Source organism: Rhinoraja longicauda, chromosome 17 (genome assembly GCF_053455715.1).
Source record: "Rhinoraja longicauda isolate Sanriku21f chromosome 17, sRhiLon1.1, whole genome shotgun sequence".
Taxonomy (NCBI): Eukaryota; Metazoa; Chordata; class Chondrichthyes; order Rajiformes; family Arhynchobatidae; genus Rhinoraja; species Rhinoraja longicauda.
In genome coordinates, this window is record NC_135969.1 from 5,516,360 (window position 1) to 5,538,387 (window position 22,028).

Genomic DNA, 22,028 nt, shown 5'->3' on the forward strand with positions numbered 1-22,028 from the left:
TGCCCATGTATGAAAGAACCTTATGATATGTTGTATGGTTACTTCATGGAAACTCCTTGTAGCGCACAGCACCAGAGTTAAGGTTGCTGGGTGTCCATGTTACAGATTAAAAATGGAAGTCCATTTATGTCACAGGAGAAGGGAGTTTTTAAATGGAGAGCAGACCAATACCACTACTGAAGGGTTTGCTCCACACCACCTCCATTTAGGAAATTCCATCAATCTAGATGAAGGAACTTGAACGCGGCAGCAACAAATAGCAAAAGAGCCAGACAATTAGGTCTCCTTTCCTACCTCAAGCCTGAGTGAAAATCCATAAACAACGGCCGCTTTTATCAGGCAACGGAATCATCCTACCACAACCAGAGAGCAGTGCTGAACTACAATCTACCTCTTTGTGTAAACTGGGAAAGCTGGAGTTGCAGAGTATGTCTTGTGTTGGGAGAAAGGGATTGGGAAAAGTCTGGCATGTCCCCTACAACTCTCAGCAGTTTCTACAGATGCACCACAGAAAAGCAGTCTATCAGGATGCATCACGGCTTGGTTTGGGAACAGCTCCATCCAAGACCGCAAGAAATTGCAGTGAATTGTGGACGCAGCCCAGACCATCACACAGACCAACCTCCCTTCTTTTGACTCCATTTATACCTCACGCTGCCTTGGCAAGGCCAGCAACATAATCAAGGAGGAGACACACCCTGGCCACTCCCTCTTCTCCCCTCTCCTATCAGGGAAAAGGTATAGAAGTGTGAAAACGCACACCTCCAGATTCAGGGACAGTTTCTTCGCAGGCAACTAAACCATTCGACCACAACCAGAAGGGCAGTGCTGAACTACTATCTACCTCTTTGTTGACCCTCGGACTATCCTTGATTGGACTTTGCTGGCTTTACCTTGCACTTAACGTTATTCCCTTATCATGTAAATGGATCGATTGTAATCATATTTTGTTTTTCTGCTGACTGGTTAGCACTCCACAGAAGCTTGGGCAGAAGTCTGAAGAAGGGTCTTGACCCAAAATGTCACCCATTCCTTCTCTCCAGAGATGCTGCCTGACCCGCTGAGTTACTCCAGCTTTTTGTGTTTACCTTCGATTTAAACCAACATCTGCACTTTTCTCTCTTACACAGAAGCTTTTAACTGTATCTCGGTACACGTGACAATAAACTAAACTAGACTAAACTAAACTAAACTAAATTCTAAATTCTAAATTCTAAGCAATTCTTTGAGCAATTAAAAGGATGATAGAGGCATTGGATTAAACCTTAAACTTATATCACGTTTGATTTATTTTTGAGTCCTCATTCGAAGCAAAACAAGTGTCAAGTCCTCGTCAGAACCCGTAAGAAGCAGATTAGCTGACAACTCATCATAATTCCAGCGTTTTAAGTGGTACAACTCGAGGAATGGGGAAGGATGAGGGAACAGGTTGGTGGGCACATGGTGGGGGGAAGGTGGAGCTAAAAGTACGAAGGGTACGTCAGCGTTAACCAGCTGAGTTTACCAGCACAAAATGAAGTCCTGCCCCAGAGGGAGAGGAGTTTATGGCGGCAGCCGGTCAAACGATGGTCCAAGCACGTAGAAGCGGACCGTCAAGACACTCTTTCTAAATGAGGAGGAATTTGAAGGAAATCTGGGATAGATTTGGTCATGGAAGTTTTACAGCCTGTTTGCAAGAAGCTGCATTTGAGTGAGACAAACCAGGGCAGGGCTTACACAGTGAGTGCCAGGGGTGGATAGTGCTGTGGAACAGCAAGACCAAAGGGTGTAGGGACATAGTTCTGAACACGGGTTGATAAGGTGGCGGGAAAGGCATTGGGCATGCTTGCTTTCATCGACGGCAAGGGAAGAGAAAAGACATTCTGGCCTTCCATCACAGTGAGGAGGTGACTGGAGGGGACTCACTGTGATGGATGTTCCTTTTTTTTGGTTTTGTGTTGGTTTGTGATTGTGTGTGTTATTGGTTTATTTTTATTGCTCTTATTATTGGACTGTGAGTAACGGAATTTCGTCCAAAAGACTTGTTCTTTTGGATGACAATAAAGGTTATTCTGATTCTGATTCTGATTCCGATCGGCCGTGGCACTGAGTACAGGAGTTGGGATGTCATGTTACAGCTGTACAAGATGTGGGTAAAGCTACATTTGAAGTAGTGTGTACAGTTCTGTCCTCTTTGCTATTGAAAAATGTAATTGAACCGGAAAGATTCCCCCCAAAAAAAGATTTACAAGGACATTACTGTACCTGGAGAGTTTGAGCTAAATGGAGAGGCTGGAAGGCCTGTGGAAGAGAGGAGGTTGAAGGATAACTTTGCGGTGGTGTACAAACTCATAAGGGCATTGAAAAGATGAATAGCCACAGAACTTTCCCCAGGGTCGGAGAGTCTGATAGTTTGAGAGTTTGAGCGTTTGATAGTTAATTCGGCAACTTGGTCGGCACGGATGAGTTGGGTTGAAGGGCCTATTTCATGCTGTATAACTAGGGTTGCCAACTTACTCACTCCCAAGTAAGGGACAAAAGGTGACGTCATCGCCCGCGGCCACGTGCTCCCGCTCCACCAATGGCCGCCGCTCAGGCCGGGAGGCGGGTTGCTACGCAAACTCCGTTAGGCGAACACACTCGGCCCCGCTACCCGAACACATTCCGTTAGCATACACTGTCCGGGCCGACAGCGGCCCACGGGCCTACAGTGTCCAGGCCTACAGTATGCGGGCTTACAGCGCCCCACGGACCTAATATGGGAAAAGGGCGGTCCCGTACGGGACAAACCAATTTAGCCCAAAATACGGGATGTCCCGGCTAATACGGGACAGTTGGCAACCCTATGTGTAACCCTGAGGGTTGAAGTACTCTGGTTTACTCCCTGGGTTGGAAACTGGAAAAAGCCCTTCATTTAGGTGGCTGATAAAACCGATGATGAATGTGGGGAGAATAGATTATAGGGAAATGGAATAGCTCTGTGAGCAATATTGAATTGATGGACTGAATGGCCACATCCTATTTAGTTTAGTTTAGAGATACAGCGCGGAAACAAGCCCTTCGGCCCACCGAGTCCGCGCCGACCAGCGATCCCCGCGCACTAACACTATCCTACACACACTAGGGACAATTTACAATTTTACTACACCAATTAACCTTCAACTCTGTACGTCTTTGGAGTGTGGGAGGATACTGGAGCACAAGGAGAAAACCCACGCAGGTCACGGGGAGAACATACAAACTCCGTACAGACAGCGCCCGTAGTCAGGATCGAACCCGTATCTCTGGCGCTGTAAGGCAGCAACTCTACCGCTGCGCCACCGTGCCGCAGAACGAAGGAAGGAAATTATGTCGGAAGGAAATTTGTGAATGACTTACTGACTGCATTGTAATTCCTTCTACCTTGGGATGTGTTTCCTTGGAAAGGAAGGAAAGCTGGAGCTGCAGAGTATGACTGTATTGGGAGAAAGGGATTTAAGTAACAACTTCACGCCCCTTAGAGAGGCCCCGTGATTAATTGCACTTCACTAGATGTTTACATTTTCAGTCACAGAGAAACAGAGAAACATAGAAAATAGGTTCAGGAGTAGGCCATTCGGCCCTTCTAGCCAGCACCGCCATTCAATATGATCATGACTGACCATCCAAAATCAGTACCCTGTTCCTGCTTTCTCCCCATATTCCATGATTCCGCTGGCCCTACGAGCTATATCTAACTCTCTCTTGAGAACATCCAGTGAATTGGCCTCCACTGCCTTCTTTGGCAGAGAATTCCCGGATTCCGGATATTGACACAGATTGCACCTCTGCGCCACTACTCATGGTAGAAACCTTGGGGAAATGTCAGCAACAAGCAGCTAATAGAACAGTTCTCCAGCCATGGACTGATGATGATTCACACAAATCCATCTGCAGCTGGCCGGCATAAATCCCAGGCCCCGATCCAAATCTCTTTCAATGGCTTCCAAAGATTTAGTCCACAAGCGCTTAAGTCTGGGGAATTTGTTTCACTGATCATCTTTCTTCTCCCGTGCTTGCCATGAGCAAATGAGGGCCAATTTACCCGTCAGATGTAAATGGTTTGTAATGATTTGACTTGCAAATATTTGGGTATAGCCGGAGTAAATGTTAAAGGTGTATTTGAATCCCACACCAGAGAATGTATAAAGTGATGAAGCTCTACTGTCAGTGCAGTATTCCGGTAAGAGTTCGTTGAGGCAATCAGAATGCATGCTTTTTATCGTAATTAGGCTGTGCGTGTTTGTGTGAGATAACAACACAGGAGCAGTCAGAGTGACACTGGATAATTCAGTGTATTTGCTGCTAAACGGTTGCTAGGTTGCTCCTCTTGAAACCACATGTAAAGACTTAAAGGTCTGCGGGCAATCATTTTTTTTCATTGGAAATGCTCACAGACCACAGCAAAGCATAGTGTGCTGTTATAACCAGCACCGTTAGTTTGTTAGACGTGCACATCAGTTATAGGAGTATGATGTCACGCGTCATCTCTAGCGGAAAAGGTGGCAGGAAAATGGATGACGTTGTTGATGTAAAAGCGACGTGCACGAACAGATATGGGCCAGAACGGTGTGGATCAAAGAAAGTGGATCAAAACGTCGACACCAAAGGGTTAGGTCAGGAACACCAAGGATGCTTTCCTTCCCATACGAGAAGTACATTACTTTCACCACAAGCTTTGAACCAGATATCCCATTGCAATAGAAATGCTGAATATTCGCAAAAGACTCCCAAGTAAATCTGATACCACCTGAAAGGCTTGGATAGAGAGGATGTGGAGAGCATGTTCCCACTAGTGGGAGAGTCTAGAACCAGAGGTCATATCCTCAGAATTAAAGCACGCTCTTTTAGGAAGGAGATGAGGAGGGATTTCTTTACTCAGAAGGTGGTGAATCTGTGGAATTAATTGCCGCAGAAGGCTGTGGAGGCCAAGTCAATGGGTATTTTTAAGGCAGAGACAGATAGATTCTTGATGAGTAAGGGTGTCAGGGGTTACGGGGAGAAGGCAGGAGAATGGAGTTGAGGTGGAGAGTTAGATCAGCCATGATTGAATGGTGAGTAGACTTGATGGGACTTGATGGGCCGAATGGGCTAATTCTGCTCTGCAAATAATTCTTTAATTATTAACTGATTAAAAATTTGTTTGCATTTGGGATGAAAGGTTTGCACTTATCAGCGTATAATAATTTAAATCAAGCACACAAAGTGGGAGGAATCGGTATAATGATCTCTGATATGGTTTATCATAATAGAAAGTTCCATAAGTTTGGTGGACGGACATGAGAAGGAAGTAATTATAATTTAGATTAATAATCTACAAAACTCTGAAGGGGTTTGACGTGGAAGATGCAGTGTCGATCCCACAACTAGTGTTCATACTCTTAAAGTAAGGGGTCAGCCATTCAGGATTGTAATGAGAAGTGACATCTTCACTCAGAGAAGGTGAGTATTTGGAGTAGACACGAGAAATGAAATGGCTCAAGCCTGCTTCTATTCCTCACATTCATACTTCCATATTTCCATATTTCCTTACATCCATATTGATGTGTGTCAGAGGATAGACGCAAAATGCTGGAGTTACTCAGCAGGACGGGCAGAGTCTCTGGAGAGAAGAAATGGGTGACGTTTCGGTTCAAGGCCCTTCTTCAGACTCTGGGTGTCAGATGCGTGTCGGCTTGGCTCCATCTGCACATCAGACGGTGAACTGAGAGATGACACCGTTTTAGATTAGAATATAAACCCCCTTTTTTGTGCTGGTTAAAGATTTCATGGCTTAATTTGGAGACTCTGTTTGTGGCCAGATGATCTTCCCTTCCTTGCTGAAGATCGAACATTTGTGGTAATTTCACACGGGTGTTACATGCTAAGAACAAATCTTCCATCCCGAGAGTAGTTGGTTCTGTGGAAGGATGTTGCAAGGACACACAGACAATTTGCGCAGGAAGGGACTGCAGATGCAGGTTTAAACCGAAGATAGACACAAAATGCTGGAGTAACTCAGCGGGTCAGGCAGCATCTCGGGAGAGAAGGAATGGGTGACGTTTCGGGTCGAGACCCTTCTTCAGACTCTCAGACTCTCAGTTTAAAGAAGGGTCTCGACCCGAAATGTCACCCATTCCTTCTCTCCAGAGATGCTGCCTGTCCCGCTGAGTTACTCCAGCATTTTGTGTCTATCACACGTATGATTTGTTGCTGTTCAAACAACCCCGGTTGGAAAGAAATAAGGCAGAAACAACCTGAATCTTTAATTGTAACCTTTCTTCTGAATGTCAAACCGATTATTTCATTTCCAAAATTGGATCATTTCAACACTGAAGAGACTATGAGCTCAATAGCTCAACAAGAAGAGAGCATCTGGAAAAAGACTAGAGAAATCAATGATCTATTAAATACCTGCTTTACTCTTGACAATTAACAGCTTGTATTGACAGTCAATGGGATATGAAGTAGTCGGCTTATGTTCATAATAATTTACACACGGGTCATCACTGCCAAACAGAGTATTGATTTCTCTAACTTCAAATAACCCTTGCATTCCCTCTCTCTCTAACCCTCCCCCACCCAAATCGTAGCAGCTTTAAAGTCTGAAGAAGGGTCTCGACCTGAAACGTCACCCATTCCTTCTCTCCAGAGATGCTGTCTGACCCGCTGAGTTACTCCAGCATTTCGTGTCTATCTGGAGTATTAGTTTAGTTTAGTTTAGTTTAGTTTAGAGGCACAGCGCGGAAACAGGCCCTTCAGCCCACCGAATCTGCGCCGACCAGCGACCCCCGCACACGAACACTATCCTCCACACACTAGGGACAATTTACAATTTTACCAATGCCAATTAAGCTACAAACCTGTACGTCTTGGGAGTGTGGGAGGAAACCGGAGCAGCCAGAGAAAACGCATGTAGTTCATGAGGAGAACGTCCAAACTCCGTATAGAAAGCTCCCGTAGTCAGGATCGAACCAGGGTCTCTGGCGCTGTGATGCAGCAACTCCACCGCTGTGCCACCGTGCCACCCATTTAAAAAAAAATGACCCCTTTTCAGTTCTTGTTGAGTGAAGTGATCACTGGGAAGATCAGGGGCAGTAGAGAATTAAATAATTTTAGACCAGATTGGATGAGGATGGCAGATTATTTGCCATTAAAAACATTGGGCTGAACTAAGTGGCTGACAGCTGATGGGTCTGAAGGGCCTACTCAACTTGCTTGTGACTTCTGCACATACTCGGTTGAATGCAGAAATCTAAAGACCACAAGGTCAAATGCCAGTGAGGTAACCTCTGCTTTATATCTTGCCCCTCTGCTTTGCGACAAAGATGGTTGATGGGAAGAACAACATAACTCATTTGCGATGAGTGTAGGTAAGATCTTAAACTCTTTTAGTTGGTTTTGCTGTAATTTGAGCTCACTTTAATTATTTATTGGTATTTTAATTCAATTAATCTTAAAAATTGATATTTTAAAATAATTTATTTGTACGAAGATGAAGGAAAGAGAAGAGATAAAGTGTATAAGAAAATAACTGCAGATGCTGGTACAAATCGAAGGTATTTATTCACAAATTGCTGGAGTAACTCAGCAGGTCAGGCAGCATCTCGGGAGAGAAGGAATGGGTGACGTTTCGGGTCGAGACCCTTCTTCAGTGTATCAGTCCAAAACAGGGATCTCTTGAATGCATTCTCTGAATGCATTCAAGAGAGAGCTAGATAGAGCTCTTAAGGATAGCGGAGTCAGGGGGTATGGGGAGAAGGCAGGAACGGGGCACTGATTGAGAATGATCAGCCATGATCACTTGAATGGCGGTGCTGGCTCGAAGGGCTGAATGGCCTCCTCCTGCACCTATTGTCTATTGCCTATTATCTCAATGGCTTCAAAAGGAAGCAAAATTATGACAGCAAATATTTCCCATTGGCCTGAACGTCCCATTGGCTTTTTGCCCCCCAACTATACAGGTAAAATATGTGCATTGTCAATATTGTAGATTTTATTATGGCAAAATCCAAAGTCACTTTTTAATATGAAACACATTTAAATAAATTGTACCTAGTTTCATACAATTTTGTATCTGCACTCTATGTCTGTTGTGCTGATTTGATATATTTTGGTATGCAAGCTATTAAATGGCTCCAGATGTTCAACCTAATATCAATTCCACTCGAAATACCACCTTCGGGTGTTGTGCCTTCATCATTTTTCGAGTCGCACGTAGATTTCTGTCTCATAAACAATCTTCATCAAGCATGACACGAAACTCGTAAACCATGCTGAGAAAATGACTGCAGCACCAGCACGCCATGTGAACGCCATAAGTCACGCCATAAGTCACCGAAGGAGAAAACGAAACCGATGGCCCAGAATTCAGGAGAATTTAAAGTATTTAATCTTATCTACGTACTAAACCTCTCATTTGTTTGTTTGTTTGTTCCTGAACTACAGCCAAAACGGTACATGATAGCACGACAATTTTAGGCCCACCTTACTCACCGTCGTCCCTTTGGTGCTAATGGATGAGGTTTCATTGAAATCGGTGTTATATTTCACATTTTAAAGTTTAAAGTTTAAATCTATCTCCTAGGGAGGGAGGGGGGTTGAGGGGGATGGAGTGGGGGGAAGGAAGGAGGGGAAGGGGAGGGGATGCGAGGGAGGGGGAGGGAGGGGGAGGGGAGGAGGGGGTGTGGAGGGGGGGCAGAGAGGGTGCTGCACCAATGCAGGAGAGGTTTGGGCCCAACGGGTCCACTTGGTCTAGTATAGTCTAAAACCCGTGTCCCACTTCGGCGAGTTTTTAGGCGACTACAGGTGACTAGGCTGTCGCCACACGGTCACGGGGGTGTCGCCTGTACGGTCGTGAGTCGTCTGCTCAGTCGCCCAGAGAGTCGTAGCGTCTTTCTGGTCGCCGCTGGATTTTCAGAATGTTGAAAGATTTCCGGCGACAGTGGGTTTGACGCCAATGATCGTAGCTTGACGTCTCCTGACGGGGGCGCTGTCGTAGGTTGTGGCCAGGTAACGTAGGTTGTCGCCCGTGCTGATTTCGGTGAATTCCATTGGCGACTACCTACGTCAACCGGCGTCAGGTCAAAACCGGAGGCCAAAATGACGTGAATTGTCTTCAGTTGTCTTCAGTTGTCGCCGACAAGGGTGGTAGCTTGTCGTAGCTTGTCTTGGGTGGACGTAGGTTGACTTCGGTTGACGTCTGTATCAGGGCCGTCTTAACGCATGGGCCTGATGGGCACTTGCCCGGGGGCCCACGAGCATAGGGGCCCCATGCTGATCTGTGTATGTTAAGTGACTTGCAATAAATAAATACTACTTTTAAAATGTAGGTTCAATAAGTGCTTTTTTCGCAACATTTTCGGTCACTAAGTGCTTCTCACAGCGATCTGTAAGTGCTTTTCGCAACAATGTAGCACCCTAAGTCCATCGCTAAGTGCTTTTCGGTAAGTGCTTTTTGCCGGCACGACAGGGGGGGCTGGTAGGGAAAGAGGGGTGGGGGAGAGTAACGGTAGGGGCCCCAGTACACTGCTTTGCCCGGGGGCCCATAATGCTGTAAAAACGGCCCTGGTCTGTATGGCCATAGGTTATCGTAGGCGTCGTCATAGGTTGTCGTAGATGCGGTCGTAGGTGGATGTCCTACTCGTGACGATTGGGTCTCCGGTTGTCGGTAGCTTGCCGTAGCTTGACGTCCACTAGGTGGTCGGTTGTTGTAGCTTGTCGTAGACATTGTCGTAGGGGCGGGTCCAGTCGCCGGTTTTTCGGTGACCTGCTACGACTATGACAGTCGCCGGCAGTCGCCTAAAAAATCGCTTAAGTGGGACAGGCCCTCAAGAATATATGGCGGCACAGTGGCACAGCAGATAGAGCTGCTGCCTCACAGCGCCAGAGACCCGGGTTCGACCCTGATCTCGGTTGCTGTTTATGTGAAGTTTGCCCTGTGACCGTGTGGGTTTCCCTGGGTGCTCCAATTTCTTTTTTAATTGGCCTCTATAAATGGCCTCAACAACTGTGCAAACATTAGAATGGCTTTGGTAACTACACTCAGACATCCCCTTTGCTCTGTTCCCTCTCCAGCCTCTAACTCAGAACAAAGTCACTTTTCTCACTTTTGCTGTTATGATTTCAAAGTGGAATTCCCTCTCGTCTCATATGCTGGCCAACCTCAGTAGCTGCTGCCCTCTTACTTCACATTTCCAGCATCTGCACTACTACTTTGATTTTCAGGCTACTGCTGAGAGAAATGTCCATGTTGCTTGTTACTGTGCTGGAGGAAGTGGATGGGAAAGGGGAATGACATCGCCATCAATGGTTGGCATGGACTCGGTGGGCTGGGCAATGGTTGGCATGGACTCGTTTGTTTGTTTGTTTGTTCCTGAACTACAGCCAAAACGGCACACGATAGTGCAACAATTTTAGGCCCACCTTACTCACCGTCGTCCTTTTGGTGCTATTGGAAGAAGTTTCATTGAAATCGGTGTTATATTTAAAAAGTTATTCACATTTTAAAGTTTAAATATATCTCCTTGGGAGGGAGGGGGGTAGGAGGGAGGGAGGGGGGAGGAGAGAGGATAAGGGGGGTTGAGAGAGATGGAAAGGGGGAGGAGAAGGGGGAAAGGGGAGGGGAGGGGAGGAGGGAGGGGGAAGGGGGGAGGGGGAGGGGAGGAGGGTGGAGTGGGGTAGGAGAGGGTGCTGCACCAATGCAGGAGAGGTTTGGGCCCAACGGGTCCACTTGGTCTAGTTATCTCTAAAATTAAACTAAAATACAGGTCCAACAGAAAACACAAACAAGATTTATCTTTGAGGGTTACTAAGTGCGAAACTAAGCCCAATAAGTGCAATTGATCGGAGATCGACCATGAAGTAATTGAATAGTATCATCATCTAAGGAGGCTGAATGGCTTTTTCCTGCATCTCTGTCGATGGGACACACACTTTCGTGCTGTCACACATGAATAGCACCATCTCTCAGCTTCAATTTTGCTACAGAAATTTTTTTACCTGGAGAATTAAACTTTGAAATATGTTGGGAATGAGAAAAAAAAATGGAGTTGAAAGGATCAGTAAAATGGGAAGGATAATTAGACCATCAGCACTGAGGTTTGAGATTCAGAGCGTGATGGGATTGCAAAGCCTTGCCGAGTAAGATACAAACCATGCATAAAATGTAAAATGTGCACAGGAACCTGGTGCTTAATGAAGTAGACTTGTTTGTACAGGTGCTCAATCATTTGCTTTTCCATATACACCGAGTTTCAACTTTATCCCGCCCTTTTGTTGGTTTTGCACAGAAATTGAATCGAAAGATGAAGGAGCTAAATGAGATTATTCCTGATAGTAATCCGAGGGACCGTGAAGCATAAATAACCTATCGGTGTTGAATACAATGCAGGCAGTGTATCAACTTTATGCTGCATGTGTAGGAAAATAACTGCAGATGCTGGTTCAAATCGAAGGTGGACGCAAAATGCTGGAGTCACTCAGCGGGTCAGGCAGCATCTCAGGAGAGAAGGATTGGGTGACGTTTCGGGTCTTCAGACCGAAGAAGGGTCTCGACCCGAAACGTCACCCATTCCTTCTCTCCTGAGATGCTGCCTGACCCGCTGAGTGACTCCAGCATTTTGTGTCTACCTTCAACTGTATGCTGCATAATCATTTGCATGTTTGGTACATAAAGCCAGCATGTACTGTACAGTTGATCAGTTGTGTGTGTCAACCAGGAGCCCAATATTATGCGTTGCTGTCACTACGTGCTGTCACACATGAATAGCATGGTAGCGCAGCGGTAGAGTTGCTGCTTTATAGCGAATGCAGCGCCGGAGACTCAGGTTCGATCCTGACTACGGGTGCTGCACTGTAAGGAGTTTGTACGTTCTCCCCGTGACCTGCGTGGGTTTTCTCCGAGATCTTCGGTTTCCTCCCACACTCCAAAGACGTACAGGTATGTAGGTTAATTGGCTTGGTATAAATGTAAAAATTGTCCCTAGTGGGTGTAGGATAGTGTTAATGTGCGGGGATCACTGGGCGGCACGGACTTGGAGGGCCGAAAAAATGCCTGTTTCCGGCTGTATGTATATGATATGATATGATATGATACCTGTGCTCCTTACAGTCTGCAACTCTCAATGGAGTGCAATATGACTGCACCAAATGTTGGCAGGCAGTCTACAACACAGCTGGTTTGGGAAACCTGGGTAAAAAGTGAACTAACTTGAAGGAAACTGAACACCAACGCCTTCATCACTTTCCACAAGGACGACTTATACAATTTGTAGGAAGGAACTACAGATGCTGGTTTACACCGAAGATAGACACAAACAGCTGGAGTAACTCAGCGGGACAGGCAGCATCTCTGGAGAGAAGGAATGGGTGATGTTTCGGGTCGAGGCCCTTCCTTGGATTCAAGGAAGTCTGAGGAAAGGTCTCGACCTGAAACGTCACCCATTCCTTCTCTCCAGAGATGCTGCCTGTCCCGCTGAGTTACTTCAGCTTTTTGTGTCTATCTTCCACCTGTACAATTTACCAGCTGTACAGTGCCAGACAATTGCATGTCCAAAGCACCATTCAGTAGAAATTAAACATCTTTCTGATGGCTTCGTTGAAAACATAAGATGTCTGGAAATTGATGTCTAAGATGGCAGAGATTATGGGGAGAAGGCAGGAGAATGGGAGAGGGAGAGACAGATCAGCCATGATTGAATGGCGGAGTAGGCTTGTTGGGCCGAGTGGCCTAATTCTGCTCCTATCACATGATCTTATAATCTTATGATTTTAATTTGTCTACAGAGGTTAATTGAAATGCAATTCGGAGATAAGGTGCAAAGTGCTAATGCTGTTATATAGCACATTTGGTGCTACTTATTAGGGATGAATTTCTGGGCAGGTAACATTCCCTGTATTGTGACAGAGCTGGGAGATTGTAGATAGGGGTGGTTGGAATTAGCTGTTATAGCAAGCCGCAGACATCAAATCGACGGCTTATATACACTGGAATTTAGAAGGATGAGAGGAGATCTTATCGAAAAGTATAAGATTATTAATGGGGTTGGACACGTTAGAGGCAGGAAACATGTTCCCAATGTTGGGGGAGTCCAGAACAAGTCAAGTCAATTTTATTTGTATAGCACATTTAAAAACAACCCACGTTGACCAAAGTGCTGTACATCTGATTAGGTTCCAATGGGGGAAAAAAAAAAAAGAAACATACAGTATCACGCAAACAGTTCACAGCGCCTCCTCAATGATCCTCAAACGCTAGGGAGTAGAAATAGGTTTTGAGCCTGGACTTAAAGGAGTCGATGGAGGGGGCAGTTCTGATGGGGAGAGGGATGCTGTTCCACAGTCTAGGAGCTGCAACCGCAAAAGCGCGGTCACCCCGGAGCTTAAGCCTAGACCGCGGGATAGTGAGTAGCCCCAAGTCGGCCGACCTGAGGGACCTGGAGTTAGAGAGGGGGGTTAGAAGATTTTTGATGTAGGGGGGGGAGTGTCCATTTAGGGCTTTATACGTCAATAGGAGGAGCTTGAAGTTGATTCTGTACCGTACAGGGAGCCAGTGGAGAGAGGCCAGAATCGGGGTGATGTGGTCCCTTTTACGGGTACCCATCAGGAGTCTCGCTGTGGCGTTTTGGACCAGTTGCAGGCGGGACAGGGAAGATTGGCTGATCCCAGTGTATAGGGAGTTGCAGTAGTCTAGGCGGGAGGAAATGAAAGCGTGAATGATTTTTTCTGTGTCGTCGAATTGGAGGAAAGGTTTGATTTTAGCTATGGTTCGAAGTTGGAAGAAGCTGGCTTTTACCACAACGTTGACTTGCTTATCAAATTTTAATGCAGAGTCAAATATCATGCCGAGGTTTTTGACATGCGGTTTGACTAGGCAGGATAGACTTCCAAGACTGCCTGTTATCGATTTGATGGAGTCGGGGGGGCCGAATAGGATGACCTCAGACTTGCTCTCATTTAATTGGAGGAAGTTCTGTGCCATCCAACATTTTATGTCCTCAAGGCAGTGTGAGAGGCTGTTTAAATTTGACTGGTTGTTGGGTTTCAGGGGGAGGTAAAGCTGAGTGTCATCGGCATAGCAGTGGAAAGAAATGCCGTGCCTTTGAATGATTTGGCCAAGGGGGAGCATGTATAGAGAGAAGAGAATGGGGCCTAGGATGGAGCCTTGTGGAACTCCGCAGGAGAGGCTAGCTGGAGCAGAGGAATAACTGCCTATGTTGATGGCGAAACTCCTATCTTTGAGGTACGAAGCGAACCAGCTCAGGGCAGTGCCATCAATGCCAACCGTGTACCGGAGACGGTCAATAAGGATGGTGTGGTCCACTGTATCGAACGCTGCGCTGAGGTCGAGAAGGAGCAGGATTGCACAGTCACCGGTGTCGATGGCGAGAAGCAGGTCGTTGTGTACCTTCAACAAGGCAGACTCTGTGCTGTGGTGGGCTCTGAAACCTGACTGGAAACTTTCCAGGATGGTGTTTTGGTGCAGGTAGGGCACTAATTGGTTTAGAATTGCCTTTTCAAGGACTTTTGACAGGAATGGCAGTTTGGAAATGGGTCTGTAGTTGCTAGGCAAGGTGGGGTCTAGGTTAGGTTTTTTCAGTAGGGGCTGGACCACCGCGTGCTTGAAACTGGTTGGAACAGTGCCAGTGGCCAGAGAACTGTTGATAATAGAGAGGATGCTGGGACCGGCTATTGCAATGACATCCTTCAGAAGGGCAGTGGGGGCAGGATCAAGGGGGCAGGTTGCAGGTTTCATAGCGGAGACAAGCTTTGCAAGGGAGGATAGAGTGACGGGTTGGAAGCAGTCCAATTTAGATGAACAGACTAGTGAGACAGCTAGGTCACGGGTGGGAGGGGAAATGTTCATTCTAATGTTCTCAACTTTGTTGGTGAAAAATTTAGCGAATTCTTCGCACTTAGCAGGGGACCCAACTAAGCTGGTACTGGGGGCGGGACATATGACAGAGGTAATTGTTCTAAATAGGACCTTGGAGTTATGAGAGTTTTTGCTCTAGCAGACTTTACTGCTTCCTGGTATTTGAGAAGATTGTTTCTCAGAATTTTGAAGGAAATTTGAAGCTTGTCACATTTCCACCTCCTTTCTGATTTTCTGCACTCCCTTCTTAGGGCTTTGGTGGAGTCATTGAGCCACGGCCGACCTTTGGGCTTCGGCTTTTTCATTTTAAGGGGAGCGATAGAATCCAGGATGGAAGAGCAAGTGATATTAAATAAAGAGGCGAGATCCTCAGTGCTGAGATGGGGGGGAGAGGCCTCAATAGTGCAGATGTTGGGGGCAGCTGTGAGAGCCTCAGAGAATTTACTGGCAGTCAATGAATTTATGTCGCGGGAGTAGCGAACAGGGAGATGAGACTTTGCGGGAGATAAAAGCAGAGATGCGTCAAAAATGATAGCGCTGTGGTCCGATAGACAGGCTTCAGTAGTTTCAATGTTGTTGATTGGGAATCCAGACGATAACACTAGGTCGAGAGTATGGCCTAACTTGTGAGTGGGTCCCGTGGTGTGAAGAGTCAGATTGAAGGACTCAACCAGGTGCATAAATTCACTCACAAGAGGCTTAGTGAGACAGCAAACATGAATATTAAAGTCACCAAGAATCACGATCCGGACAAATTTGGGCAAAATGCTAGAAATCAGATCAGCAAATTGGGTGATGAAGTTCTTATGCATTTTTGGTGGGCGATACACAAGAACAATTAAGAGGGGATAGGCTAGGCCTACTTTAATTAGTTGCACCTCGAAACTGGAGAAATGATCAGCGTTGATCATGTTGAAATGTTTCTTAAACACAGTGGCTAAGCCCCCACCGCGTCCGGAGAGCCTAGGCGAGGTGAAGAAGTTACAGTTATCAGGACAGAGTTCCACGAGTGGAGCAAGCTCACCAGGGTTAAGCCAGGATTCTGTGAGCAGTAAGAAGTCCAACCCACGGGTGATGAAGAAGTCGTTGAGGATGAAGGTCTTGTTCTGTAGGGATCTTGTGTTGATCAGGGCCACTTTAGCAGGGACAACAGGTGAGCTTCGGTCCGGTAGCGGCTCCCACGCCAGCGGGCGGAGGTTCAGGGAGACCACGCCGCTGCGCTTCACAGATGGCCTTGCTGGGAGCCCGCGGGCCGGCAGTCCAGGGACCGGGATGATCGGTCGAAGAGCGGCATACCTGAGCTCGAGGGAGCACCGGTGGATGGAGCTGTAAGTTCGACCAGGTCCGACTTCGCAGCGCTGGGCGAGGTAGGCCGCTGTTGGATGAGCGCGGGTGAGGTTTTTTTAATTTTCGAATGTTCCCGCGCGTTTACCCCGCCTCCTAGCGCGGTGCGTGCGGCGGTGGATGTAAGGCTGGGCCCGCACATCTACCGGGAGTTGATCGAGGAGCGATCGCTGGAAGAAACTTTGTCCGGGACCTGGACTGAAGAAGTCGACGACGGAGGGTCGGATCAACAGGAGGGTTCGGCGGTCGTAAACCAAAGTGGCTCGAAGAACACTACGATCTCCAGGTGAGCGACGACAAGGGGCCACAGTTTAAGAATAAGGGGTAGGCCATTTAGAACGGAGATGAGGAAAAACGTTTTCAGTCAGAGAGTTGTGAATCTGTGGAATTCTCCGCCTCAGAAGGCAGTAGAGGCCAATTCTCTGAATGCATTCAAGAGAGAGCTAGATAGAGCTCTTAAGGATAGCAGAGTCAGAGGGTATGGGGAGAAGGCAGGAACGGGGTACTGATTGAGAATGATCAGCCATGATCACATTGAATGGCGGTGCTGGCTCGAATGGCTGAATGGCCTCCTCCTGCACCTATTGTCTATTGTCTATTGTCTAAATCCAAAGGGCCTGGACTGCCACAGGATTATGCATCAGTATTATGTGATCATCAGATATATGTGGTCAGGATTGGAGTAAATATTGATCAGTTCCTTCCTACACATTTTGAATGTCACAATGTACCTGCTGTCTCACTAGCCCACATACTAGTCAATGTGCGACACATTATCAGTCAACTACCGATATAATGCAGGACTGTGTGATGGCGACAAGTGTAACAGGCAGCACTCGGGGGGAATGTACACCAGTCTGTTCCTGGTGGAGCACATCCCATCCCCGTAGTATAGGACTACCAGGGCCTGGTGCAGGTTGGGGCAACAAGTCCCAGGAGGATCATGCATCTCAAGGGATGTCATCAACAACTGATCACAAGCTCACCTCCATCAATGATTTGGACGAGAATGCACATGGCATGGTTAGCAAGTTTGCAGATGACACCAAAGTGGGTGATATTGTAGATAGGAAAAATGGTTGTCAAAAATTGCAGCAGGATCTTCATTGTAAGGCAGGCAGGCTGAGGAATAGTTGATCGAATTTAATACAGAAAATGTGAGGTTTTGCATTTTGGGAGCACTAATGTAGGCAGACTACACAGTGAATGGTAGGGCTCTGGGGAGTGTTGTAGAGCAGAGGGATCTAAGAGTACAGGTACATAGTTCGTTGAAAGTAGCATCACAGATGCTAGGGTGGTCAGAAAGGCTTTTGACCTTCATCAGTCAGAGCATTGAGTAAAGAAGTTGGGTGGTCATGTTGCAGTTGTATAAGACGTTAGTGAGATTGCATTTAGAGTATTGTGTTCAGTTCTGAGCACCATGTTATAGGAAAGATGTTGTCAAGCTGGAAAGGGTGCGGAGAATGTTACCAACACTCGAGGGACTGAGCTATAGGGAGAGGTTGAGCAGGCTAGGACTATTCCTTGCAGAGCAGGAAGATTGAGGGGTGATCTTAGAGAGGTGTATAAAATCATGAGAGGAATAGATTGGGTAGACGCACGGAGTCCCTTGCCCAGAGTAGGCGAATCAAGAACCAGAGGACATAGGTTGATGGTGAGGGGGGAAAGATTTAATAGGAACCTGAGGGGTAACTTTTTCCACACAAAGGGTGGTGGGTGTATGGAACAACCTGCCAGATGAGGTAGGTTCTATCACAACGTTGAAGAAACATTTAGACGTATAAATGGATAGGGCAGGTTTACGGGGATATGAGCCAAATGCAGGCAGGTAGGACTAGTGTAGCTGGGACATGTTGGCCGTTGTGGGCAAGTTGGGCTGAAGGGCCTGTTTCCACGCTGTATCACTCCGTAATTCAATCTGATTGGCTCTGCGTTAAGAGAAGGTCTGAACAATTGTGTCTAAAAGAAATGCTATTTGTTGTCTTTGTGACTGCATGTGGGTGGGAGGGGATTTTTCTTGTAATCAACCTAAAAGCAACTTGGTGAGTGTATCTGGTCGGCGTAGGCCTCCCACCATCGGCGGCACCACTCCAGGTGGCATCTTTCCAGCGTTGGTCTTTGTGCTTTGATAACTTGGTGCATTTTCACTTTCGGCATTTCTTTGCTCTCCACAATCTGTGATCACCCCAGTTTCTCTGGTGAAACCTTTATAATGGGAGCATCTCACAACCTTCTTCAATATCAGAGCACTGGGACAATAATATCCTTGCAATATGTTGTGTAATAAAATAACTGCAGATGCTGGTACAAATCGAAGGTATTTATTCACAAAATTTATTCACGGTGGCGCAGCGGTAGAGTTGCTGCCTTACAACGAATGCAGCGCCGGAGACTCAGGTTCGATCCTGACTCCGGACGCCGTCTGTACGGAGTTTGTACGTTCTCCCCGTGACCTGCATGGATTTTCTCCGAGATCTTCGGTTTCCTCCCACACTCCAAAGACGTACAGGTATGTAGGTTAATTCACTGGGTAAATGTAAAAATTGTCCCTAGTGTGTGTAGGATAGTGTTAATGTGCGGGGATCGCTGGGCGGCGCGGACTCGGTGGGCCGAAGGGCCTGTTTTCGCGCCGTATCTCTAAATCTAAATCTAATAAAAAATCTAAAATGCTCAGCAGGTCAGGCAGCATCTCAGGAGAGAAGGAATGGGTGACGTTTCAGGTTGAGACCCTACTTCAGACCAATATGTTGTAGTGAACTCAATACTTCCAGGCAGAATCTCCTTCCTGTGACTCCCAACAATGGACTCAGTTTCAGGATGAGATTGAATTACTGTCACAGATGGATCCACGTGATCTAGAATTTAGGGTTCTCAAACCAGTTGATTGTTTTGCACCCGAAAGAATAAAATGTAGAATTAAATTGCTCCTTGTGTATTATTTTTTTTATTTAAAAAGCAGAAGAATTCAGTTGAGAGAGAGAGTTAGATTAAATGATTCTAATTCTAGCCGTGGCTGAGAGACTTGGCTTTGAATGGATATCGAACATTTTTCTTTTATTACTTTTTTAATAATACATGAGCAAAAAATAGATCACATTGTATTGTCACTTGGTTTAAATTTTTCCAGTACTTATCTTTCAGCAAAGTTAAACATTTTCACCAATGTTCTTTCATAACTCCCCCAGGACTTTGTCAGTGTGATGTAATCTGGACTCGAGTGCCAGGATACTCCGTTGAATCCCGTTCGCATAGCCTTGGGTGGCTTTTTCAGTCAGAATCTAGTTCATGTACAAAATGATTAATGTGCAGTAAATGCTGACCATCTTGGTTCCCTTTGTCCCTTTGTATTCAAAAGCACAATAAAGTAAATTAATCTAAGTCACTCTCAACTGATTTCCTGTGCCTGTGCAGAACCAGACATAATCATCCCTGTCAGACTTTATTACATAAAAATCTTTAATATGTAAGGGACAACTCCTTTCCCACAGAATCTTACTTCAGTTGCCAGATTCTGCAAATGAAGTACACGAGGTGTGTAGTTTTATGAGAGCCCATTAGTTTCAATCGATAGTACAATATGTGGTGAACTTGATTTCATTTGATCATTACAAATAGGAAATAAATTGCGTTTTCAAAGGGACATTGTCAGTGACCTTTGCGTATACTTCGATCCCTGGTGCTTATTTCAGTCCAGAAGTCTATAGCTGGCAATGCACAATTACTTGTGATCATCTGAGTTAACACCAGATTTGGCAACGGGACTGACCCTTGAATATAATTAACCATCGTTTGTGAATGAGCGAAATTCATCTTTTGACAACGAACACAATTCCCACTGATCTTCCATAATTGGTGGCGACTAATGAAACGACATTCTTAGCAGCACCCTGTTGCTCTGGGCTGTTAATTATAGTAAATAACTGAAATTCTCCAATTTGTCATCAAAAGACAAATTCTTGAGCAACACTGCAAGCTCACAGAGCATGAAGTGAACAGTTGGTCTCACGAGTGCTTCTCAGCAGATTGCCGCAAATCAACGATGTTGCCAGATATTGAGCTGTCTGGTTTCATGCAATTTCTTGACACAAAATCTTCAGCAGCTTAATATTGACAGTCACAACCCACCCCAGTCGAGTGGGTAAAAAAAAAACCTCTAAAACACGATAGAAACAAGGAACTGCAGGTGCTGGTTAACACAAAAGGACACAAAGTGCTGGATTAACTCAGCGGGTCAGCCAGCTTATCAAGAAGGGTCCTGACCCGATACGTCGCGTATCCATGTTCCGTGTTCTCTCACGGTGTTTTCCAAATATTCGCTCGCTTGAGAGAGATTTAGAAAAAGATTGTTCCGAAAATTAATATTTTACCTGTAAATTATCATATTGTTAAAAAAAAGCACACCTACCAAGCCACATGTTTCCCTCTCATACAACAATATCTAAAGCACTTCCTAACGTATCCAGTGCATTGTGATATCCTGAAAGGCAAATAAAATGTGTTCCATAAGCAAGTCCTCCTTTCTTTCTTCTCTTTTATTAGATCACATTTCTTGCAACTAGAGAACAGTATAATTGCCATAAATGTTCTCCTTTCTTTCCAGGGAGACGTTACTACCCATTTTTCAGTTCCCTACAATTTTTCTGCTGTATTTTCACCTGCCCCCTCCCACATCAGTCCGAGTTTACAAATCCCCTTTCTACAGAAGACACCAATCATCCTTCCTCCACTATTGTTCTTAACTGTTTTGTGATTTGGTACCACCCATGCTGGAGAGAACAAATGTAGGTTAAACACATTGAGGCAATTTTCCCACCTTGAATTCCCCTTCTAGTCTCACCTCTTATCTTGTCCATGATGTTGTTCCACTGAGGCTCATGTTAAATTGTTCCGATCAAATTTAAAGTGAACTTCCTGCGTTTTCTGCGTTGAATGGAATAAACAAGTTGCTGCCAAATTTGTGTCCAACTTAGTCAAGTATTCTTTCTTTCACACTTAAACTCCCTTAAACTCAATTGCACTTTGCCAAAAACACAATTTGATATGAGCTAGTGCAACTAGGCAGCATACGAGGTGTTGCTCGTCCAGTTTGCACCTCATATTCCGGCTGACTAGCCTACAATGCATTTGCGTTATTACTGAATTTTCTAATTTGGTGTAAACCTTCCATCTGGTGTGTCCCCCTCCCACCGTCACCTCTCTTCTTCTGAACATCCTCCATTTCTCCCATTTTTGTTCCCCCCCCCCCAACCCTTCCAGGATCCCAACACCTTGGATATTGTGAGCAATTTTGGGCTCCATGTCTGAGGAAGGATGTGCCGGTCGGTGCTGGAGAGGGTTCAGAGTACGTTGACCAGAATGATCCCAGGAGTGAGCGGGTTAACCTATGATGAGCGTTTGGCGGCACTGGGCCTGCGCTCGCTGGAGTTTAGAAGGATGAGGGGTAGGAAAATAACTGCAGATGCTGGTTGAAATCGAAGGGAGACACAAAGTGCTGGAGTAACTCAGCGGGTCAGGCAGCATCTCAGGAGATAAGGAATGGGTGATGTTTCGGGTCGAAACCCTTCTTCAGACTGATCAGTCAGAAGGATGAGGGGGGTCCTCATTGAAACTTACTGAATAGTGGAAGGTCTGGATAGAGTGGATGTGGAGAGGATGTTTCCACTAGTGGGAGAGTCTAGGACTAGAGGTCATAGTCTCAGAATTAAAGGACGTTCCTTTAGTAAGGAGATGAGGAGGAATTTCTTTAGTCAGAGGGTGGTGAATCTGTGGAATTCATTGCTGCAGAAGGCTGTGGAGGCCAAGTCAATGGATATTTTTAAGGCAGAGATAGATA